Source organism: Neofelis nebulosa, chromosome 12 (assembly GCF_028018385.1).
Source record: "Neofelis nebulosa isolate mNeoNeb1 chromosome 12, mNeoNeb1.pri, whole genome shotgun sequence".
Lineage (NCBI taxonomy): Eukaryota > Metazoa > Chordata > Mammalia > Carnivora > Felidae > Neofelis > Neofelis nebulosa.
The window spans coordinates 5,422,410-5,447,919 of NC_080793.1; the positions used below are offsets into that span (position 1 = coordinate 5,422,410).

Here is a 25,510-nt window from a genome sequence, read left to right on the forward strand (position 1 = left end):
AATACACTCATTAACAGGCTTTTACTAGGCACTGCCCTGTGCCTAGCACTGAGCTGGGCGTGGGATGCAGCAGACAGCAGGCTGGGCCCTCCCCTCCCCATGTCCAGCCCGCAGAGACGACGGGACCACCCACAGTCACACAGCTAATCAATAAGGAACCTGTTCCAGAATTTTTCACTTGGGCACAGTGATGAAAACTGCCCCTCTCTGCCACCCCTGACCACGGCTTTCACCTGACCCGTGAACCTACACACAGTGCTGAATAAAACCAGCGTGAATAAAGCCCCCTTCCTGGCCACATGCCTTGCGGGACTACACATTTAGCACTGTTAAACTTACGTAACTACAGAGTCCTTTACTAAATTAAAAACCAAACTGACAAAGAGAAGAAAAAATTATCGACCAGCCTATCCAATTCCCACATGAAACCTTAATGGGCTTGATTTTGACACATCGAAGGTCTTTCAATTTTGAGACCTGGCGGAAAATACTTGTTTCCACAGATAGTGATCAAAAGTCCTCTTCAAATCTGTCAGCCCAAACTCCTGCCAGTTCGTGAATACAAACAGGTCTTTCTTGGATTGATTCTGCACTGCCTGGGCCCACGGGCAGAGGTTAGAGTGAACACAGGTGGCTCTCTCTGGCCTTCCTGGGGACAACACACTTCTGAGAACTAACCTGTCCGCACCCCCACCCCCAGGAAGCACTGGGAGACGGGAAGCCTGACCGCACCCTGACTCCTGGCACCCCTGGGAAAAATTAAAGAAAAACCCCGGGCCAAGGGGACCCACTCTCCCGGGAACTGAGAATTCTGTCCACGACCGTTAGCTGGCCCGCAGCTGTTGCCTGAGGCCCTCCCAAGAAATCCAACCATTCAGCAAACAGCTGAGTCCCTACTGCGCTGGGACCCCTTGCAAACGGGGCTTCAGAAAAGCCAGCACAGGCACGCGCTGAACTAACGCCCACATTCAACCTGCGCGCGCAGTTTTTTGGTGGCCCCCCCTCCTCCTGCTTTCTCACCCAAGCTCTGCACCTGCGGGCCACGTTAGCGGCCTCTCTTGCCCTCAGCCTCCCTGTCCACAGAACGGAGGGGCCACAGCAAGATTTCCCAAGTGGCAGCCGGTTCCAAAAATCAAACACGCCAGTGTGAAAAACCCACAGCCACAGCATTTAGGAATGACTCCCGGTCAAGGTGGCCGTCTCTTGCCACACACGTGCTACTGCATTCTATCTTCCGACCGAACCTGGGATGCTGCCGGGCAGTGCCACCGAGTCACCATTGCTATGGAGACAGCACCTGTGGGGGAGGGGCCGGATACCTCTCATTCTAACACTGGACGGGAGGACCGTACAGACGCAGGGTCTCCCGGCCCCCGTTTTCCCTTTAGAACTGGGGTCGCCGAATTACTGACAGCCCGAAGAATACGCAGCAGAGGCCTAGGAGACCCACAAAGCATAACCTATTTACCGTCTGGCCTTTAGATTACAGACACCAGCCCGACAGCATACCAAGTTCCTTTCATTAGGCCAGATTTCACTGGACACAAATCTAAAACACAAATATAGTCACTCGGGTATTATTGCCATATTTGGGGCCCAGCCCAGCCCCACACCCAACTGGCTACTCTGCCTGCCCCTTGGTTTTCATAAACCTCAGGCCGGGAGCATTAACTGTTAACAGGAGTTTGAACGGCTTACAGGTATCTGCTGAGTTGCTACCCACCAACACACACACATACACACACAACATGCTTGACTGGCCTCATCAGATGGCAGAAAAGTGCAGGCAAATATCTGGCTGTGAATCATGAGGCCGGTCAAGGCGAGAGAACGTCGTTCTCGGTGGATCAGAAGCATGTTCATTCAAGCCTGACTCACGGCCGGATCCGTGGGACAAGAACTGGCTGAGACGCACCAGGTCCTTGCAGATGGGCATGACCACGCTTGGCTTGTAGCCACCGCTTTCTCTCCCTTTTGTAGGTAACAGAATTAATTTTCTTTCCCCAAATAAAACCTAACTTGGACCCTCCATATTACATACACAACAGCCAGGGATGCCCTGCCAGGAGGGGTCCGGCCTACACCCCACCCCCTACACTATAACCCACTCTTTCCCACAGCAGCCACTCTGAGACACCAGGGAGGCATGCCGCAGGGTCCTGGAGCATTTTGGAAATGGCTGGCCTAAATGAAAATATTGCCATTAGGCACAGAAAAAAAGGGCCTAAGATCCATGTGTGAAGAGAGGCACACCTGGGGGGCTCAGTCGGTTTAAGTGTCTGACTTCAGCTCAGGTCATGATCTCTAGGGTTGTGAATTTGAGCCCTGCATCAGGCTCTCTGCGGTCAGCCTGGGGCTGGCCAGCTTCTGATCCTCTGTCCCCTGCTCTCTCGGCCCCTCCCAGCTCGTAAGTGGGCATCTTGCTCTATCAAAAATAAACCAACATTTAAAAAAAAAAAAAAAAAAAAAAAAGGTCTGCATGCATATTCTGGCAAGTTATCTAAAAAAGCTCAAGAGGCCCAGGATTTGCTGGCATAGAAACAACCAGAAAGATTCGCCAACAAAGAAAGGCAACTTAATACCCAAGCCCCGCCTCTCCAGACAGTAGCCCCACCTGTCAAGCAGGTTACTGAGCCGGTCTGTTATCTGCCCACCAGAGGGAAAACCTCCCTGTACTCCCATCTTATCAAAAGCTATTTCCAGGAACAGGATTAATTTCACTCTGCTTGGGTCCCGGCCAGAGTCAGAAGCCCCCCCTGGCCAGGCGATCTGGGATGGCCTATAAATCACCAGGGGACCACTGCAGCTACACGTTCACTCCTGAGAGCCAGGCACCCTGCTGACCAGCCACCACTCTCGTGCCCTCACAGGGCTCCTCCCAAGAGCCCTTTCTGGAAGACGCTACTGCCACCAACCTGCTTTACAGAGGACGCGAAGGCGTAGTTGGGGCGGAGAAGTAACTTGTCCAAGGTCACAAGACTACACCCGGAGACGGCACCAACACTGAGGAAGGACCCACTGTGTGCCCCAGCTCCAAGATGCCCTCTCAGAGCAAGGCCAAGGGATCACGGACGACCCACGACCCGCTGACACAGGGCCAGAACAGTGCGGCACAGGCAGAACTCCCAGACCAGGGTGGGGGGAAAAGGCGGCAGAATGTCCCTGTAGAGAAGGAACAGGAAGACCCCAGTGCCACAGAAAACATATCAAAAGCCCTGATCCGACAGGAGTGGAAACTGAGAGCAGGCTGGATAAATGCTTGAGAAAACAACCAGTGGGGCCGGAAAGGACGTGGTCATTAGTCAGTACACTTGTTAAATCTCAGTCAGACGTGAAGAACCATCGCCACAAAAGCCAGCTAGAAGATTAATAAGTAATTCCACCCTTTTGCAACACGCCAAAGGCATGTCCTCTTCTCGGGCAGAAGAGAACTTTAATGTAAGAAAGGCACCGCGCCACCTACTTCAAATTCTCAGACATTTTTTGTGTCGGCAACGAGACTCCAACCTTGTCCCCAGAACCCTTTTTCTGTGAAAGGACAAACAGTATGTCAGGCTCTGCGGCCGCAGTCCCCACCACAGCCACTCCACTCTTACCAAGGCCGTCACTGCAGCACAGAAGCTATCACAGACAACACGCGCAAAAGAAGACTCTTGTTCTCATAAAACTTTATTTACAAAAACAGGAGGCAGGAGGATTCGGAGCCGCAGTCTGCTGACCCCACCCTAAAGGGAAATGATGGGCTACAGTTAGACGGATTCAACTAAAAGAGGTTCGCATACACAGCAGGATAGAGCAGGGGCATGAGACAGACGTGGGGGTGGGGGATCCTAGCTGGGTTTCGCAGGGGAACTCTGCCGCCTCCCCCTCAGCCACAGCAGGGGTCAAACCTTCCACTCCCCCCCCCCACACACACACACCCCGCTTTCAGAGGCTCCTTCTGGGGCAGCAGTGAGAAAAGCAGGGACCTGTACTTGTGCGTCCCCTGCCAGTCCTTCCACCTGCAAATGCCCGGCCTCGAGGTTTCTGCAGGAAAAGTATGAGGGGTGCCTGCAGACGACAGCACAAAGGGATGAAAACGAGGTTTCGGGTCCCCACCATTGGGCACCAGAGCCCCCACCCCCAACCCAATTCCCAGACGGCATGTTCAGGAAGCAACAGAAATTACAGATAAGAAAGAAGGCGTGTGCTGCAGGGACCCAAGCACTTCCCAGGCCCCTCTTCTGCACGCTGGGTTTGCCAGCCCCATCCTTGATTCCCTGGACCACACTCAGGCTCAGCTCTCGCGGACTGGACTGACCCTCGGGCCCCCTCCGGGACCGAACTCCATCTGGAGCCCCTGCTGTAACCCTTTCATCGGCATGGCATCGGGCATTCCCACCACGGCACAAACAAGCCCGAACTTCCAGCCCGATACCCTGGCCCCGAACAGGCCCCTCCAGTCTCACCCCCACGCCACCAGGCTCCGCTCTCCAAAACAAGCTGTTTGTATCTTGACTCCGCCCCACGCTGGCTGTGACTTTAGGCCTGTTTCCTCGTGGATTAAACAGAGATGAACATACTGTTACCCACCTCCCAGGTCTGACGTCAGGAATAAATGAGACAAGGAACACAACACACGTGACCCAGAGCTCGCCTGCCCTTAGAAGGTTCTCAGCCAAGGGCAGCTGTCACACCGGCTCTGCACAGTCCAGCCCTCAAGCTGCCCCGCCCCACCGTCAGCCTGGCACACAGCACTCCTTCCTCCGGATTCCCGTGCAAGCAACGAAGCCTTCGTTTTCCCCACCTCTGGGCTCCCACAGGCCTGGGTGCTGGCACACCTGGGACCTGTGCCCGCCTCCTGCTGTGATCAAGGGACCTGTCCCCACTTCGGGGTGTCACAGCTTAAGAGCCCTGATGCAGAGCACAGGCCTCTAAAACCACGGCAAGAAATTTGTTCAACGTTCAGGATCTGTTGGTGAACCCCATAATTAATTCTCAGGAGACAGACACACTTTAATTCTCAGAAAACCCCCTTGAGGTAAAGAGTCCGCTGCGACTACCTTTTAAACAACACTCGACTGCCCCCGCTTCAACGTTTCCCACTTCAGGGCAATAAGCATGGTGTTCAACGCAATCCCACACCAGTGTTACCACAGACCCCCTCAAGGAGGGGGTGATCCTAGCCCCAGTTCCTTTCTTCATCTGTAATATTCTTTAGGAAAAGGAATACATACTGGTCACAAGCTTTACGACATACAGAAAAACAGGGCGCCTCGGTGGCTCAGTCGGTTGAGCTTCTGACTTCAGCTCAGGTCACGATCTCGCGGTTTGTGAGTTCAAGCCCCACACGGGGCCAGCAGGCTCTGTGCTGACAGCTCAGAGCCTGCAGCCTGCTTTGGATTCGGTGTCTCCCTCTCTCTCTGCCCCTCCCCTGCTCACATACTGTCTCCCTCCCTCTCTCTCGAAAATAAACAAACATTAAGAAAATATATATACAGTCAACCACCTCCCAGCTACACTGGCAGCTCTCCCTCTGGCAGTATGAGTACTCCGGCCACCTGCCTCCTGTTCCGCTCTTCTGCTCTGCTTTTGTTTCCTATTTCAAAGGAGTTCGGCAAGGAAGGTCATATAAAACACTGTCACTAAATTCTAAACCGATTTGCTACTTGTGTAAAAAATACTGCACAGGGGTGCCTGGGTGGCTCAGTGAGTCAAGCGACTTCTGACTTCCGCTCAGGTCATGCTCTCACGGTTTGTGGGTTTGAGCCCGTCTGTGCTGACAGCTCGGGGCCGGGAGCCTGCTTCGGATTCCATGTGTCCCTCTCTCTCTGCCCCTCCCGTACTCGCACTCTACCAAAATAAATAAACGTTTAAAAAAAATTTTTAAAGAAAATTACACGAATGACTTTAAGGATAGCTCCGAGAGGGACAGGCGGTCCACAGGCACACAGAAGGAGAGTCCCAGCAGTGACTTTGTTGACAGCCACAGCCTCCCCGCAGGAATGATGTCACAGCACAGGCTGGAAGCTGGGCTAGAGGAGGGAGGACCATGGGCAGACAGCATCTTTCTTCAGCCCAGGGGAAAGCATCCTGCCACCTTCCCAAAGCCCGAGTCCTCTAAACACACAGGATGGTGCAGGGACAGAGGCTGGTTCTACAAATGCCGAACACCAGCCACCACTGACCCCATCGCTTCACACCTGCCCCAGTGACCACTAAGGGGCTCTCGGGCAACGCCCCCCTACCAAGGGTGAGCCCCCTCTAGCAGACGGTCGCACCCTCTACACACACGCAAGCAAGCGCCAGGAGTCCAAGGGCCACCTCAGCCACTTCTGTTTGCTTCTCTACAAGCAGGGACAGGAAGTGTACTTCAGCGGGTTGTTAGAAATGCCGGTTGCAAGACGTGATACAAACACGCCTGGTGGAGGACTCGCGGCTCCACTTACTCCCCTCCCACCCTCCTCCCTGCGCCGGACTCCCGCCAGGACTCCCTCCACAGCGCCTGCAGCCCCAGAAGCCTCTGGCTCCCAACCTTCTCAAGACAACTGGAGGGGAGGGCGGAGTTCACACTCCACACGCGAGGAGGTGGAGACAAATGACCAGGGATCCCAACCAGCCCTTTCACTGTAGCGGGGGAGGGGTGGGGGACAGCAGCAGCAGAGCGGTGTCACTGACAAATACGTACACAGGTACACACGAGCACACATTCAAACACGCACACGTTGGGGCGCCTGGGTGGCGCAGTCGGTTAAGCGTCCGACTTCAGCCAGGTCACGATCTCGCGGTCTGTGAGTTCGAGCCCCGCGTCAGGCTCTGGGCTGATGGCTCGGAGCCTGGAGCCTGTTTCCGATTCTGTGTCTCCCTCTCTCTCTGCCCCTCCCCCGTTCATGCTCTGTCTCTCTCTGTCCCAAAAATAAATAAAAAACGTTGAAAAAAAAATTAAAAAAAAAAAAAAAAAAAACAAACACGCACACGTAAATATGACCGAGTCTCTATATATGCACACACATCCCTTAATTCAATTCCATCCAAAAAACACCATATAGAATATGGGGGATTCTGGTTAAACACGGCAAAAGGACAACAGGCATTCCTAGCTCACCCTTCCAAAACCCCCTAAAATGAAAACACACCCAAAGGTCAGGGACAATATTGGCAGACAAGAAACAGATACACGAGTGGAAACTGATTTCACAGACTGAAAGATCCTCAGACAGGCCTGCAGGACACCAGAGAGAGCTCAGGAGGCACTGGGAGGCGGTGGGCACCTTGTAAGACGGGGAGGCAGGGATTTGAAGGTGGGACAGCTTCTTGAAAGACCCCTCCCCCGCCTGTATAACTTAAACAAGAGAAGTCTAGACTTGAGAACGCCAGGGTCAAAGGGAATGGAAATGAGGAAAAGACTTAAAAAAAAAAAAAAAAAAAAAAAAAGCTAGGTGAAAACCTGAGTCACAAAGCGAATCGTGGGGTGCCTCAGCCCTCTCTGCTGTGGGCCTCATTGCAGGGTGGCGGATAAACACATTCTGTCCCTTTCTCCACGTCCCTGGCAAAGATGAAGGAGTCTTCTCTTGAAAACCAATAGACACAAACACTTGGGTCTTGAGAAAAGAAGGGCGGCTTCCCACCCACTCACCCTACAGGGAGGTAGGCCACCCAGAGCCAGCCACCCCATCCTCAATCAGCTGTATGTGCCCAAGACCACAGTCATCTGAAGGGCCTCACAAAAAGGCTGATACGAAAAACGCAGACAAAAGAACCTGCAAGAAACAGACAACACCAGGAACCAAAGATTCAAAAAAAATAAAGTAACATAAAATTAGGGGCTCCGGGGTGGCTCGTTGGTTAAGCGTCTGACTTTGGCTCAGGTCATGGTTCTAGCCCCACGTCAGGCTCTGTGCTGACAGCTCAGAGTTTGCAGCCTGCTTCGGATTCTGTGTCTCCCTCTGGCTCTGCCCCTCTCCCACCTTTCTCTCTCAAAAATAAGTGAATTTTAAAATAACAGTAAAAGAAAAAAAGAAAGTAACATAAAATTAATATCTTCAGAAAATCGGAAGATCCTACACCCATCCAATAAAAACAGGGTTTCTTTTCTTCAGGGACAATCAAAAAAAGCCCTGGGAAGTATTAAACACAGGATAGGCCAAACCCCACCACCTCACGTGAATCACGAGGAAAACAGCAGACACATCTCAACTGACAGATATTCTAGAAAATACTGGGCCGGTACCCCTCAAAAGTGTCAAGGTCATCAGAAACAAGGCAAATCGGGTAAGGGTCAGTCTGGAGGGAACCAAGGAGGCATGACAACTAAATGTGGTATCTTGGAACAGAAAAAGGACATTAAGTATAAAACTAACAAAATCTAAGGGGCACCTGGGTGGCTCAGTTGGGTAAGCTGCCAACTCTTGATTTGGGCTCAGGTCATGATCTCACAGGTTAGTGGGATGGAACCCCACGACAGGCTCTGTGCTGACAGCACGGAGCCTGCTTGGGATTCTGTCTCTCCCTGTCTCTCGGCTCCGCCCCTGCGTGTGCACATGCTCTCTAATAAAATTTCAATTAATCATAACATATCAGTACTGGGTAATTAATTGGGACAAAGAACCGTACTAATGTTAGAACTTTGTAATAGGAAAAACCGGCAGCACAGTATACAGAAACTACAACCGTTGTGTAAATCCGAACTCTTCTAAATTTTTTTTAACTTTAATTTCAATAGAAAAAATGAAAAATAAAGCGAAGAAAATCTCAGGAAATTAACAAAGAGATGAACGCTAGCTTTCCGTCAACCCAAAATTAAAGGATGAACCCAGGAGTCCAAATTTAACCAGGAGTGATAAAAACAGAGAGGAAAAGAGGGGAGAAGAATTTATCAAATGAAAAAAACCATGAAAAATCCCCAGAGCTGAAGTGCCCAAGATTGCAAGGGCACCCCTAGTGCTCAGAATAACGGACGAGAAAAGAACAGAGTACAAGGTGACATTCCAGTATTATGAGGGACAAAGAGAAGAACCCCAAAGTTTATGAAAGCACCCCACGTACCAGGTAGAAGCAATGAGAACGGCCATGAAGACTCATGAACAACAATGATGTGTGTCTGCATTTCTCATCCACATCATTCCCCTCCCTGGAAAAGGATTTTCAACCTAGAATCCAATACTCAGCTGACCAAATCAAATACGGGCATAGAAAAAGATACTTTCAGACTCACATGAGGACTCAAAACATATACCTTCATAGAAAGTTCCAGAGGAATATACTCTAACAAACGAGAGAGCAATCCAACACAGAAGCAAACGTCATAGATGCTAATTCTCCCTTCCTCTTTCCTAGAGGAAAAGTGATCCCGTCCTTCCCCAGCCTGAGGGGGTTGACCCACACCCTGCTGGGGGTGGGGGTGGGGGGGTATGCAGGGTCTAGAAGCCCATTCCCCTGGCTGGGCTGGGCTGTAGGCTCAGCGGCTCAGCATGGGTTCATGACCCACCCAGACAATTAACATACCTGGTTCCTCTGTCAATAACGTCCTCGTGGTTCAAGGCAGCTTAAGACGGTTGCAATTACTTAATGTTCAAATTACCCGACTGGTACACACATGGGATCCAGGAAACAAGGGATCCAGCACAGAGGGACAAGGTCCCAGGATGACATGCAAAGGAAGCCCAAGATGGCCACTGCACGACAGGCAAGAAGACGGTTCCAGGAGGTAAACAGAGCTCACAACTACCTAATGTATCTGTGCAATCTGAAAACAGCATTTGCTGCATTTTACTGAGCATTTGCAAAAAAGGAGAAGATTCAAGTTTTATTGTCATTCAATTTATCAACCAATGTATCCGTTCTGGTGTGTTTTCCCACATAAGGGATTTTGTCTCACCTGAAATCGGGAAGATATTGTCCTATGTTTTCTTCTAGAAGGTTTACTATCTCATCTTTCACGGTCAGCTCGATGCTCTATGTAAACCTGATTCTGGATATGATTTGAGGCAGAAGATTCATTTTCCCAGTACCTTTTTTGAAAAGGCCATCTTTTCCCTTTGTCGTGAGGCACCCTTGTCGTAAACGGCCTTCTGTGAAGTCTGTTTCAAGACCTCTCTTCTAACAGCCTATTGTCTGTCCTTCTGACAACACTGTGCTGCCCTAATTACTGCAGCTTTTATAAAGTCTTGACATCTGGTAGGATAAGTCCTTCAGCTTTGCTATTCTTCAAGACTGCTTTATTCTTGGCTCTCCGCATTTTCGTATAAATTTCAGAATCAGTTTGTCAATTTCCAAACAAAACAACAACAATAAAAGAAAGCTTGCTGGGATTTTTACCGAAATTACATGGAACCCAGAGTTCAAATTCGGGAGAACTGACATCTTCACAAGGCCAAGCGCTGGTGATATGCGTGGCCAGGACAGCTGCCCCGCACTGCCAGTGGACGTGCCCGTTGGTAAAATCACTGGAAAACTGGCAGCCATCCATTAAAGCCACACATATGCCGACCCTGCGACCCAACCTTCCCATTTCTGGGTACGTACCCAACAGAACAAGTTCGCACACACGTCCAGGGATATTTGTTTGAAGGTGCACGGCAGCATCATTCGGGAAGAGCTCAAAATGGAAACTAACAGAAGCTAAAAGTCTATCACCACTAGAACAAATAAATATCATACCCACATAATGGAATGCTACTCAACAATGGGAATGAATAAACTGTCACACACAAACCACACTGATGAAACTCACAGATATCATGCTGAATGAAAGCACGTACAAAAAAGAAGCAGAACAGAGAGTCATTTTATAAGCATCAGGGGGCAATCCGTAACGAAAACACGGACCGGCGCAAACCTATATATGCAGAGTAACTTCAAAACGAAAAAAAAAAAAGGCATTGAAAAAAATCATTGTTAAATAGAAAACACTGGGAAAAAAATCTCTGCACCTTGGTGGATAAAGCCCACTCAAAAGAGAGAAGATCACAGATGGTCTGATTAAGGTAGATCAGCCAACATGTTCAGAAAGGGACTACATGGCACCTGCCTGACCGGGTCGATGAAGCGCACAACTCTTGGTCTCTGGGTTGTAAGTTCAAGCCCCATGTTGGGGGGCAGAGATTACTTAAAAATAAAGTCTTAAAAAAAAAAAAAAAAAAAGAAAGAAATTACTACACATGAAACTTTAAGGAAAAACCCAAATTCTGAAAAGCAAAACTCTCTGACCACAGTGCAATAAAAGAAGACATAATGAAAGCAGAAGTAAAAAAGAACACTACCGGCTGGAAAACTTAAAACACTCTTAAAAAATTCTGAATCAAAGGGAAATTCAAAACCATAGATGCAGAATCCCTAGAAAACCACAAATGGAGGAGAGAACACTACACTATCAAAACTTTTAAAACAAATTTATACTCAAAGGAAATTTAATAATCTAAAAACTTTAAATTTCCTTTTTTTTTTTTAATTTTTGTCTATTTATTATTGAGAGACAGAGAGACACGGAGCATGAGCAGAGGAAGGGCCAAGAGATGGAGAGACACAGAATCCAAAGCAGGCTCCAGGCTCCGAGCTGTCAGCACAGAGCCTGACGCGGGGCTCGAACTCACAAACCGCGAGATCATGACCTGAGCCGAGGTCGGACGCTTAACCAACTGGGCCACCCAGGTGCCCCAAAAAACTTTAAATTTCCAAGAGAAAAGAATGAGATTAAATTAAGCATCCAATTCTAGAAGTCAGAAAAGACACAATGGAATGCAAAGGAAAGCAGAAACAATGAAGAAAAATGAACCGAAAATAATTAAATGAATTTAACTGAATACATTGGAATAAAATGGTATTAAAAGTAGTTCTTTGAACCAAGAAATAAAACAGATAAACCACTGAGAAACAGTTATTTGTACCTCATTTCACAGACAGGGCACCAAGTCTGTGAGGTTAAAAGACTGGCCCAAGGTCACTATCAACAAGTTAGGACGTTGTAAAACCTGAGCCTAAACCCAGCTCAGTCTGACATTCAGGTCTGCTCTGAAGCATGGACCCATGTGGGCACCAGAGAATGACCACGTGGCCACCAGAATAAAATGCCCACAGTACCCCCCAGCTCTCCCAGTGCTCCTGGGGCCGTGGTGAGTGTACAGGTCAAATGTGGGCTGGGGTGGGGTCTGAGGAGGCACCACGTCAGGTGAGGGACTCTAACAAGAGTCCTGTGGCCCCAGCGGGTGTGCCAGCAAGTGGGGGGTGGGAGGGTGGGAGGGTGGGGAGGACGGAGAGAGAGGGAGACACAGAATCCAAATCGGGGCTCAAACTCAGGAACCGTGAGTCGGAAGGACGCTTAACCGACGGAACCACCCAGGTGCCCCTACAGGGGTCTGTCTTGAGTCTCTAAGCCACCGTACCTGAATGGTTCCAGGGACCCTGTCATCACTCCTGACCAACTTAAACTCTGTTATGGCTCCTTTCTTCATGGGCCATGGGGTCAGTCACTACACGCCCAGCTCACATGCACACAGGAACGGGCTGAAGCCTGCAGAAGAGTCTGCTAGAAATCCATATGCAGTCTGCAGAGTTCCCAGCCAACCTCACCTTTTGAACATACAGTTAATTTAGTGAGAGAGAAAAAAAAAAAAAAGACAATTTCAATTTACAGCTGGAGACGGACACTCGGGATAGACATGCCACACACAGGCCTCCCTCTCCAGGGTCAAAACTTACCAAGGACTGGGTGCATGGGTGGCTCAGTCTGCTGAGCATCTGACTCTCGATTTCGGCTGAGGTCATGATCTCAGAGTTCATGAGATCCAGCGCAGAGCCTGCTTGGGATTCTCTCCCTCTCCCTTTGCCCCTTCCCCATGAACACTCTTTCAAGTGCTCTCTCTCTCTCAAAATAAATGAAGAGTGAAAAAAAAGAAACAAGAAAAAGAAAAACTTACCACAGACCTGGCAAAAAAAAAGAAATACACCTTTATTTCAGTTTCTCCTTCCTTTCTACCTCCCGTTAATGGTAAATTAGCAAGTGAGAAGCACTTTGCAAATGCCACCAAAATCCATGTTCTATATTGTAAGGTCTGATTGAGCAGAGAACAGAAACCGAGACGGCATTTGAATTGGATTGTTCTTTCTAACCAGATCAACAAAGCGGTTTCCAAGGGCCATGAACAGAGACTGAACAGAACATGACTGAATCAGGTGGATTCCTGTGAACCGTCAGGGCCCCAACACCAGGAGCAGGGGCACTCGGGATGAGGCTGAACAAAATACTGACCCTGGGCGAAGCTGTTGCCGGAAAAGAGCCAGTAATGCGCGAGCTGCCCAGTCCTGGCCCTGACCACCCACAAGCACGCATGTTTGTTACACCTGTACGCCCTTCGCAACCAGTACACGTTACTACCCCGCATCCAGTGTAACAAATGCAAATAACACGACAAGTCAATCCAACTCACTAACGTGGTGGACGTCCGCCATACCGTTTCTTCTCAGCTTGCGCAAACCTAGCAGCGGCCCGTGGTCTTGGGAGTTTCAGCCCACCAACGTGGGAAGTTTCCATATTATGCTGTAGCTCATTCTCTTAGTACACCGGGGTCATCTTTCCAAGAAAACACATACAGATCCATCTCATCGTTTGAATGCCTAATCGTGTTTCACGATGTAGCTGTGCCTTTACCCACTGCCCTACAGACAGATACAGAAACGACTTCCAGCTGTGTGCTATGACAAATAATGCTCCAGCCAACATCGCAGTCCACACGCCTATACGCACTCGGGCCAACACTTGCGGACCATCTGACATTTCCACGGAGCAGGTTTCCAGTTTGTGCCCAAGGAGCTGAGAGGCAGCAGATGAGAGCTGTCACCCCGCCCCGCGCTGCGGACTCCAGACCCTTCCCCAGGTGAACCTCACGGGAGACAGATGCCCTCTGGCAGGGGCGCCCTGAGGGCTGCAGAACGCGCCCCACTTGTGACAAGACGAAGACCCCATCTTGCAGCCCTCCTCCAACGGTGGCACTCTCGTGGCCGCACCCTGAGGAGGCAGGGTGGGGGGCAGCAGTGGCCTCCTGACAAGCCCCAAAGGAGACTCCCTAGCAACAAGCCATGCCACCCGGAGGTGATGCGCCCTTTAATCCGGCGAGGAAATACTTCACCAGGCCGCCTCAATCACGGTCACAATGCACAGAGGACCCTGCTAACCACCGCAGAGGTGGGTGTCCTAACTATCACCCCCACGTGGAGGCCACAGGTGAAGGAAGAACAGGCCCAGGTCACTCCGTTCTGTGTTCTGTCACTCAGCAACTCATGTCGACCCAGAGGCGAGCCACACACACCAGGGGGTGTGCTTACGCAGAGACGTTTCATCAACAACTCAGCCCCTGCAAATCCACCTTCTCTTTGAAGAAAATAAATTAACAAACCCAAATATGCTGAAGGCGGGGGGCGGGGGGGGGGGGGGGGGGCTAAAAGGGCTCAGTTGGTTTAAATGATCTCCAACAAAGCCCAAAGCACTAGAGCCCCGGAACCCACAGGCTATTTATTCCCCAAGCCTCAGACACCACAGGAAACCCAGGATGATTACAGCCACTGGGCCTCCAATCGGGCAAGACCAGGTCTGAAGTAACAAAAAGGAAGAACCCAAAAATAAGGGCCAAGTGTCCCCAGGGGCTCTCACAGGCGCGCCAAGCCAGTCACAGGTCAAAAGGAACATGTGCGCCCACGGCTGACACACCAACTCCACTCACTCATTATTCGTAACAGGTCTTAGAGACGTCACCCCCACCGATGAAGCTCTATTGTCACAAATCCCGGGCCCCCTCCCGGCTCCATCGTCCCCGAACTACCACAGGCCGTGTGTGCTGCTCTCTACCCTAACAAGTTCACACCACAGACCACACGGCCCACCTTGTTCCCCACTCCCCGTGTCAACACCGAATCGCACAACCGCAAGATCTCTGCAGGGCCACACTGGCTCACTAAACCTCCTCTTGCCACTGCTCAGTATGACCGGCACAGCGTCATGACTCACCCGGGGTGCAAGGAACTACGAGGGCCTTTTGTTTTATTCCTTAAGAGAACAAGAAAGGACCCCCATGATAATATATACATTATATAAACATATAATATAGGAAATATTATCTAAATCTGTAACACAGGCAATTATACATTTAACATATACATTAAATATACAACATATATGGACACCACATATAAAATGTCTTTTATTTACCTTTGTTTATATTAAGATATACCTATAAGCACCTATTAGCTCCTATTTTCCAGTGGTCACTTCCGATTTAGAATTCATACGCATAAAGCCTTCCCATTAGTGGAAGACAAAATTGCTCTCAAGACAGCACTCATCAACTGATCTGAAAAAGGGATGGCGGCCTATGGCCATCCCACCCCGAAGGTGCCCTATCTCATCGGAAAGCAGAATAGTGGGCGGGAAGAAGTGACTCATTTTCTACTTTGGGCACTTCTAAAGCGTTTGGGCATTTTTGTAACAAGCCTGTGTCATTACTGATACATTGTTTTTAAGGTCTGGGTAAACTGAGCAATACAGAATCGACACCTTACACCGTTTGAGCTGAGTAGGTGCCGTGGTCACCGCAACACCGTATGACAGGTTTCATCCCCATCTGGCAGGAAGCGGAGGCTCGAAGGGATGAAGGGCACTTGTTCAAGGTCCTCCAGCAAGTAGATGGAAATGAACGCTCCCGTTTGCCTGATGCCGAGACAGGTCGTAGCCCAGCAAGCTGCAGGGCCTCCCTTGCACCCGTGAACTGCCTGAGTGCACCTATCTCTATTCCTAGCAAGACATTTACCTGCAACAGCACAGGGCGCCAGCAAGTGACCAGATGCCAGTATTTACCTTGAACGAAGACAAGTATGGCAGAAAGTGCTCCGATGCACCTGCCCCTCGGGGAGGCCCCTGCTTAAGGTGTCTGAGCTCCTGGAGGTGAAGACGGGGGCTATCCGATTTGGGTCTAAGTCTTCTGCACGTAGCACAGGACTTAGCACACTATTAGAAACAGCCACATCTAGTAAACAAATGAGCCCCAAGTGTATACGCCTGCCTACTCCAAACCCCCAGGCCCTTGGCTAGTGCTGTATCCAGGAACCATTAATAGCTACTGTTTACTGCGAGCCTGCTTGCCTCGTGCCTGGTACCTTCTACACACTTTGGTACAGGACCCACTGGATCCCTCCCCCTTCCAGGAGGACGGCATTACTACCCCCCGTTTTGCAGACAAGAACAGAGACTCCAAAAGATTAAATAACCTTAAATCACCCAGCTCACAAGTGGATGGACGAACCTGGATATGAAGCCAGTGGACCTCGAAGCCGAGGGCTACTCTCCGTCAGGAAAGGGAACAGAGGAGAGGGCAAGGCATTCCCAACTCTGCCAGCGACCCTCAAGGGCAGGAGCAGTATAATCCCAAAGGGCACCTCCCCTGGGTACAAGCACAAATCCTTCCCAACCCCGCCTGATGAAATACCATCCAGGCACTTCCAGGGGCTTCCTTTCTGCAGTCACTTCGCCCAGGAAGTGTGATTTCCTTGAGTAGCTAGAAGGGAGAGAGACGTGGGCCCTGAAGCCAAGTGGTTGAGCAGATCTGCCTAAGAGCCATTAGCAGGAAATGCAACGGAGAGCTGGCCTCCAAATAAGTCCCACACAGTAAGAAATATTAACAGCAACAAAACCACCAAGGGCTGCAAAACGGGAGCCTCAGAAATCTCCAGAGAGGCTAGGCTCCAGTGTGTAAAGGCTGGAAGAAAACATCTGTGCCAAGAGGCTACCTGTGCCTCTCTCCACAACCTCCTTCTGGTTCCCACCCTGACCTTCCCCCAGTGAGGTGCCCAGGGCACCACTCCAGCACCGGAAGGCCACAGTGAACACTGCTTCCATAAAAAAAACCCTAAGATTCGACACTGACTACTAGAGCAAGTCCGAAACAGTGACTGCTTTTGATTTGGGAAACCGTGCTCATTCATCCAAAAGGACAAGTTAAAGGCTCTAGGGTTAGTAAAGTCCACAGTCCAGAAACACCCGCTCTCAGATTTATACTATTACTTACAAATGGGCACAAGTTGGGTTTAAACTTATTCTTATTTCTGAGAGAGAGAGGGAGAGAGAAAGTGTGAGTGCGGTAGGGGCAGAGAGAAAGAGGCACAGAATCCGAAGCAGGCTCCAGGCTCTGAGCTGTCAGCACAGAGCCCGACGCGGGGCTGGAACCCACGAACCGCGAGATCATGACCTGAGCTGAAGTCGTATGCTTAACCCACTGAGCCTCCCAGGTGCCCCCGACACAAAGTTTTTTGAAGAGGAATTTAGCAGAATTCTTTCCAAAATGCTATTCATCTCGAAGGGTCCACACTACAGAAACACATGCAATTATGTACAAATTATACATTTCTCAAGAGAAAATTGGCAGAATTTTACCAAAACTGTGCAATATCCAAAAGTTAGAAACAGCCCCAATGTCCACCAATGGGAAACAGATTAAACCAAGTGTATGCACAAAACATCCTCTGCATTGCTAAAACAGACGACGTAATCCATCTGTACGGACTGTCGTGGCATACGTGTGCACAATTTTTTTCTGGAAGGAATGACAAACTTCTCACGGTGGTTTCTCTACAGAGAGACTGGGGAAGAGCCCTTACACTTTTAAACAGCTTAACTTTCCTAACTGTTTTCTTGAAAAAAGTCAACTGGAAATATCTGAGTCGTGGAATTACTAGCCGTTTTTGTTTTTCTTCATACGCTTGTAGATTTTTTAAAAGCTTCAGAAGTATTATTTTAAAAATGTTAGCAGCGTAACACACTGGTACGCATGAATATGAAAACGTGCTCTTGATGTGTTTAAGAACGCATGTCGTGGGGGGCGCCTGGGTGGCTCAGTGGGTTAAGCGGCTCGCTCTGGGTTTCGGCTCAGGTCATGATCTCCCGCTGACAGTGCAGAGCCTGCTTGGAATCCTCTGGAGAGCACTCGCACGGTCTCTCTCCGCCCTTCCCCCCCCCCCCCCCCCCCCCCCGCCCTTCCCCGCCCTCAAAATAAATAAACTTAAAAAAAAAAAAAAAAGACTCGAGTCTGGGAGGATAAACACACTGAGCTGTAAACAGTAGTTACTGCCTGGAAAGCTAGAGGAAAGAGCTTTCATTTTCCCTCATACACTTGCTTTTTCTCTTTCTTAATGAGTGTGTATACTTTTGTAATTAATTTTCTATCAGGGGAAAAAAAAAATTCCACTTTCTGCCTTAGGACAACGTTTCCACTGTCCCCAGCTATTTCTGAACACTCAGCCCATTCACTCCCCCGGCAGGTCGGCCAGGCAGCACCGCTCCCAGACAGGCCTATGTTTCTGTAGCGCCTGAAACAGAGCAGTTCTTTAAGCTCTGAACTGTATGTAAACAACACCTGCCGAAAAAAGCGCTGGAAGACACAAAGGAGCCGTGGAAAGAGTGGAAAGAGTGCCGGGGATGACCTCCTTTTCCCAGTTGGTCCTGCGGCAACGCATCCCATCCTTCTACACAAAGAGATGATCTCGAAGCCCCAGTGGGAGAAGTCAGCTCGCCCTCCCAGAAGTCCTGTCTGCCCTCCCCCGGGCTGGCCACCAGCCACTGCAAAGTACTCGCCTAACAGGTTCCCGTCCAAAGGGCTCTCGCGTTCTGCAAAGCAAGCTGACCGGCAAGTTTTCTACCGTGGCTCACGCGGTTCTGATTCCAACTTAGAAACGCATTTTTAATACTCCAGGGGGCTTGGCATACTGTTTTCAACAGGTGCCTGGTTCTGTTTAAGAATTTTTTTTTTTTTTTCTTAAAGCAATCTCTACACCCAACATGGGGCTCAAACTCACAACCCTGAGATCAAGAATCACATGCTCTTGGTCAGGTGCCGATTTCCAAGTCTGCTGTAGTTTCCAGAAGGTCTTCCCTGACCACCCCACACCCAGGCTGGGATGGCCTTGACTCCCACGCACCTCATGTGCAGCTCCAGTGCTTCCGCACCTGAGCCCCCTCCCTGTGTCAGACGCCGAGCACAGCAAACAGGAAACAGAATGCTGCTTCCTGGCCCCCCCTCCCTCACTCACCCCACTGGGGAAAACATACCCGTCAACAAAGAGCAAAACTGCATTCAAAAGCTGTCATCACTGACAGACGCAGGGGTAAACGAAATGTGATAGATAAACAGAATATGGAATACTACTCGGCCACCAAGAGGAATGGAGTTCGAACACCCGCCACAGCCTGGGCAAACCCTGAAAGCATGAAGTCAGACACAAAAGGGCCAATAGTGTATGATTCCTCTCAGAGAGACATAAAGCAGACGGTCGCTGCCAGGGGCTGAGGGACGGGAAGTGAGCAGTCAGTGTTTGACGGGCACAGAGTTTCGGTTTGGGAAGGTGACAACTTTCTGGAGGGGGGTGGCGGTTACGCAACACTGTAAATGGACTTACCGCCACTGATCGTACACTTAGAAATGGCTAAAATGATAAACCTTACATATATTTCACAATAAAATAACTGTTTAAGAAAGTGTATTTAAAGTTGTGAAAAGAACTACAGAGAACAGCAACGGAGGAAAGGAAAGAATCAAGGGAGGTGATGACACAATCGGGTTGAGAGGTCCGGAGGCCTCTTTAAGGAAGGGCTCGCTTTCTCCCCACTGGACAAGCTCCCAAGGAACACAAACGTGGCACCAACAGCCATGTGGCCTCAGACTGGTAAATGTCGAAGTCAAGACACTTGGTTCAGACTCAACCCAGTAGATGGATTAAAACCCCAAACTTCACTCATCAGACAGCTTAGCCAGGACTGAAACAGCCAGGTCCGAGACACCCAGAATTTGGTGGCTCAGGCAGGAAGCCACCTTGGGAGTCAAAAGGGACAAGGGCTAAGGGAGAAAACAGAACTGAAGAAGGAGCCTGCATTCTCTCTGGCCAGGAAATGCCACTTATGGGAAATCACGAACAACATACACCAAGATTTACATGGGAGGATGTGCCCTAAAATTTTGTTTACGTGAAGGAAAAATGGTAACAACAACTTAAATGTCTAATAACAGAGTTAAAAAAAATCATGGCAAGTCCACATAAAGCAATTACACAGTTACTAAAATGTTTTCCGGGGGCCTAGTTGGCTCAGTCAGTGAAGCGTGCAACTCTTGATCTCAGGGTTGTGAGTTCAAGCCCCGTGTTGGGCAGAGAGCTTACTTAAAAAAAAATAAAATAAAGTAGGGGCGCCTGGGTGGCTCAGTCAGTTAGGCGTCCGACTCTTGGCTTCGGCTCACGTCATGATCCTACGGTTTGTGGGTTCGAACCCTGCATCAGGCTCTGTGCTGACAGTGTGGAGCCTGCTTGGGATTCTGTCTCTCCCTCTTTCTCTGTTCCTCCCTTACTTGTGCAGGCACGCACTCTCTCTCTCTCTCTCAAAATAAATAAACTTTAAAAAATTAAAAACATAAAATGAAATAAAATAAAAATATGTTCTCGATAAGTTAAGAAAATACACTCTAACGGTAGGAACTATAAACCATGGGGGCACCTGGGTAGCTCAGTCGGTTGAGTGTCTGACTTCGGCTCTGGTCAAGATCTCGCGGTTCATGAGTTCGAGCCCCACCTCGAGCTCACTGCTCTCAGCGCAGAGCCTCTGTCCCCCTCTCACGGCCCCTCCCCCGTCTGTTCTCTTTCAAAACATAAATATAAACATTAAAAAAACCAAGAACTATAAATTGTGAACAGCGTATATAGTATTTGCCTAACTTTGAAAAAACAAATACGTAAGCAAAGGAAAAAAATACACCAGTCTTTTCTGTAGTTCTCTCCATATGGTGAGCTTAGAGGTGTTTTATATTTTTTTATCTTTATTCTTTCAATATTTCCCTTTTTTTTTTTTTTAATAAAGATGTTATTCTTACGAATAGGGAAAAACGTACTCCTAGGGCCTTGCACAACGCCTGGCAAACAGTACACGCTCAAGGAGTAGCTGGTGCAGGACAGTGACTCTTAAAGGCGCTACATACTGCCTCGCCACACCGCCGCTGAGAGGAAAGAGGCTGAGAGGGAGAAAGGATCCAGAGCCCGAGCTCCAAAACCAGCTGCAGAGGTGGGAGAAGAACGTGCTCTCAGAGGGAACGCGAAGGGCCGCCAGCAACCTAAGACAGACCTCACTCTGCCCACAGACCGCTCCCGCTGCAGGCAGAGAGCTCTACAAACCAGTGCGGCTGCCAGCATCATACAGAAGCAACCCAGCCCTCTGCTCAGGCCACACGGGGCGGGGGACAAAAAACAAAATCAACAAGTACAGCTAACAGCAACACTCAACCCGGACTTCTGGCTCAAGTCACCAGAGCAAGCCTCTCTCCCAGGGCCGAGGCTTCGCACACGCCAGCCACAGACACGATCGGTGACACAGGTCCGACAACGGAGCCGGGGTCTTGGAGCTCCCAGGTGAGGCGGCCTGGTCCAGACGGCACCTTTGAAGCCGAAAAGCTTGTCATCCACAATTTCCGTCCACCAGAAAGCTCTCAGTCTTTCTCATCCGTCCTGAGCACCACAAGCTCTATTTCTCCGTCCAAATGACAGACCAAAGGTTCCCAAGTCCACACGAGGCCCAGAAAAAAACGAGACTTTCTTAAGAAACTTGAGTTACGACTTGAAAAGCAGTCTGGTTACCCCTGACCAAACTCTTGAGATTCAGAGCACAAAGCCCCACAGCTCTCTGCCGGAGACTATTTTTCAAGGGGAGCGCATGGCTTTAAAATCTAGTGTAGACAGGCCCCACTTAAGATCTGCCTGCCCATAACAAGACACATACGCTTGATAGTAGAGAAGCCTCATTATCAAATTTAGAAATACATGTCCTGACCCACCCGGCCTATTCTGGTGTGAAACAGAAACCAACACAGAAATGATCAATCTTAAATGGTAGAATAATGAGACATCCAACCAGCACACAGCCATTAGCAACATGAGTCAGGACTTTGTGCAAGCCAAAAAAAAAAAAAAGAAAAAGAAAAATCTTTCAAGTACAATAAAATAATCCTTCAGGAGAAAAGAGAACTGAAATTTAAAAGGGGGTGGGGGATGGTGAAGGGGCACAACAAAAACCCCTCGGCAGGGCCCCAGGCAACCAGTAGGTGCTGGAACTAGTTCTGACTTGCCATTCCTGAAATTCTACTCTCCCAGGGCTTTCTGGCTCTCCCTTCCCCAGGCTCTTTCTTTACCCATTTGGGCTTGAAGGAGACTGCAAAGGACCCAGGCCGCTGCAGGCAGGCCCCCACAATGGGCAGAAACATGGCCCCTCCAGGAAGCCTTGGGTAACTGAAATTCACAGGTAATCCAGAAGCTTAAGGGGAAGGACAGCGGATTCTTCTCCTTCCCTAAGTAATAGTGCAGGGCCAGACCTGGCCACAATGAAATCAGACAGAAAAGACAGGCCAAGAGGCAGGAAGCTGGGAAAACTAAAGACAGGGCCCCCCCGCTAAGATGTCTTCAGTCCCGCAGCCAGTGGGCCTGGAGGAGTTTCCAAGGAGGCTTAAAAAAAAAAAAGAGAGAACACAACAAAACCAAGATGGTTGGGGGAATGCCAGAGTGTACCAAAACAACTGCCCAGGAGACTGCAGAAGCACAGTAAGCCCAAGCAGAGCGTCTCCAGGGCCGTTTCCAAACATGCTACAGGTGTGGCCCAGACATAACCTGGGTCTCGGCCCTCACCCATGACCGAGACCCGGGGTCAGTTTCCCTTGCGTTAGCCTCAGTCCTCCCTATGGTCTCTAATAAACACCCCGGGGCAGCCTAGCTGCTCTAGGCCGTTCTGTTGCTTCCAGGCCCCGAGCAGTGGCCGTGACACGCAAATACTAGCTAAGGATAGAATCTGGGGTGGGGAAGTCACGGCGCCATCAGCCAGGAGAACAGGAGAAAAAGTTCAGGAGCTGAGAAAGGATGAGAAAAGCGGGAAATCAACAAGAACGAGACACATTCTCGTCACCCTCCCACAGAACGAAGCGGTTTGCTGTACAAACAGAATATGAGGCTCACAAGAGCCCCAACAGACGCTCCAGGCAAGGCATAATCATTCCCATTTCACAGATGCAGGAGCCGCGGCTCAGAGACTTGCCGAGGGCAAGCCGGTGAAGACCAGAATGCAGGCTCCAGGAGAGACACTTGGCCGAGCAGGCACAGGCTCCCCAAGTGGTCATCTGCCATCCCCAAAGGAAAGCAGTCTTCCTCCAAAGTCCCCGGCCTCTGCTTGTTCTCGGTATCTCTCACTGTTCTAAGTCTGCCTTACACAAAGCTGGAAACGTGCCTGGGAGGGGGCAAGCAGCCCAGACCCGAGGACACGGACTTACAACCATCAGTTCCTGGGAGCTCCACACGCTACTCTCTCCCACCCTTGTCTCCCCATAGAGGCTGAGCACCGAACAAGCCAAGTGCTCCAAGACGTTCGGTGCCTTCGATGCCTCTCCCGTCCACGCCTTAGCCCAGCACCTGTGGCATCTGCACCAGCTCCGTCAGGTCAGTCAGCCCTACGGGTGGCATCACGGTGGCTAAATTCCATCCTGGGGCTTGACGGCAGTTACAGAAACTACTGCTAAACACTCACCGGCGGGCCGGGCCCTTCCAGATCTTTCACCACCTCCCTAACTCTACAAGGTGGGGGATGCGAAATTTAGGCCAATGACGGCTCTCTGAACCCTAGATTCCTCTGGCAGAAGGATCTGCACCCCAAAGCCTGGGCCCCCCCAGGCCCTCTTTGCACCACACCACTGTATACCGAGCTAAAAGGCTCAGTTAGATTCGGAGAAACCACGCTCCGACTTCACACGGCTGGTTCCAAAAACCAAACTGGACAAACGTATACACAGCCACACAAAATGCACAGAAAATCTTAAGGGGGAGGGGGGGGAGGGCCAATTTAACAACCCCGTAAGCCAAAGGCTTCTAAAGGTTTCTCCCTGGCAGCCATTGAGCAAATGACACCGTCTGGGGAGCCTCCCCAGCCCCCGTTTCCCCCCACTTCCTCCGAGCTACCCATTCCCTCGAAAAACACCTCCTCTTCTCGCCGAAAGGTGGGCTCAGACCTCCCACGGTATTGAGAGAGAGAGGGAGGAGAGAGAAAACCGCCTTCCAGCTTTGTGTGTGGGCAAATCCACTCCAGAGGCCCACGGTCTCAACAGCGCTGTTCCTCACTCAGGCGAAAGGGGGGAAAAAGAAAAAAGAAGGAAGGAAAAATCCCCATCTGGCAGGCCCCGAGGAGCGACATCCTGTTTATTATTAAACACGCTCAGTAACAGAGCATGGAGTATTTCGAAAATAATCCTGTCGCTGGCGCACCGAAAGGGCGGCCGGCGGCGGCGAGCCCCCTGCCCCCTGCGCGCCCCCGGCCGGCGACTCCGCGAGGGGGAGGGGCACCGCCGCGCCCCCCGCCGCCGCCGCCCCCCACACCGCCCGCCGGGGAATGGGGGGAATGGGGGGAAGGGGGGGCGCCCCGACCCCGGGACTCCCGGGCGGGGTGGGGCCTCTGCAGGCCGGCCCGGGGGGAGGGGGGGAGGGGGGGTGCGGCGGGGGGCGCAGGAAGGCCGCCCCGGCTACTTCCAGGCCAGCGGGGCGCTCCGGGCCGCCGGCCCCCGGCGGGCGGGAGGCGGCCCCGGGACGCGGCGACCGCCCCCCCCCCCCCACCTCCCCCGCCGGCCCCGACCCCGCCGCCCGCCCAGGCCGCGCGGCGCCGCACAACAATGGCGAGCCCGGGCCCGGCCGCCCGCCGCCCCCAGGCCGCCCCGCCCGGCCCCGCGGCCCTCGCCCCGGCCGGCGGGGCCCAGGCGGCGGCGCGCTCGCGGACGGCGGGCGGCCGGGCCCGGGCTCGCCGCTGTCAGTCAGTCGGTCTGCCGCCGCCGAGACAAAGCCCCGCCGGGCCGCGCCGCCTCCATCTTAGCGCCCGACCGCCGCCCCGGCCCCCGGCCCCCGGCCCCCGGCCCGCGCCGCCACCCCGCCGCCCCGGCCCACCTGGTCTGGTTCCGCGGGCGCGACTGGGCCGGGCGATGGCGGTCGGGCGGCGGTCGGGCGCGGAGGCGGCGGGATGGCGGCGGATTGCGAGGCGGCGGCGCGGCTGCTCGCTCCCTCGCTCCCTCCCTCCCTCCCTCCCGGGCTCGCTCGTCGCTCGCTCGCTCGCTCGCTCGCTGGAGCCTCGGAGCCTGTGTCTCGCCGCTCGCCTCCCTCTCGCGCTCGGCTCCCCGCCCCCCGCCTGCCGCCGCCCCCGCCTCCTCCGGGCCTCCTCCTCCCGCCGCCCGCCCGCCCGCAGCCGCGCCTCGGCCCGCGCAGCGCCCCCTGCCGCGCCGCCCGCCCGCCCGGAGGGGGGGTGGGGCTGGGGGCCCCGGGAGGGGAGGGGCCGGGCGGCGGGGGGGGGGAGGGGAGGGGCGCCGGAGGGAGGCGGAGGCGGGGGCGGGGGCGGGGGCGGGGGGGGCCCCCCGAGGAGGCGAAGGGGCCGGGCAGCGGAGGGGAGCGGCACGGGAGAAGGGGGCTTGGGGTTCGGGGGAGACGGAAGGGAAGGGGCACC

The 25,510-nt window shown here is 51.7% G+C and overlaps 1 protein-coding gene across 9 annotated transcripts in view; it reads right to left on the reverse strand.

Moving 5' to 3' along the window:
- The window catches only part of PRRC2B (proline rich coiled-coil 2B), an 88,521-nt gene extending 63,324 nt beyond the window's left edge, over nucleotides 1-25,197 (reverse strand). For 2 of the 9 annotated variants that reach the window (XM_058693767.1, XM_058693769.1), the window contains exon 1: nucleotides 24,961-25,189. The gene's annotated coding sequence lies outside the window, so the exon portion shown is untranslated. Of the gene's footprint in view, nucleotides 1-24,960 lie in introns of all 9 variants that reach the window. The other 7 variants (XM_058693771.1, XM_058693772.1, XM_058693766.1 and 4 more) reach the window with 7 other exon arrangements.
- Nucleotides 25,198-25,510: the final 313 nt, after the last annotated feature.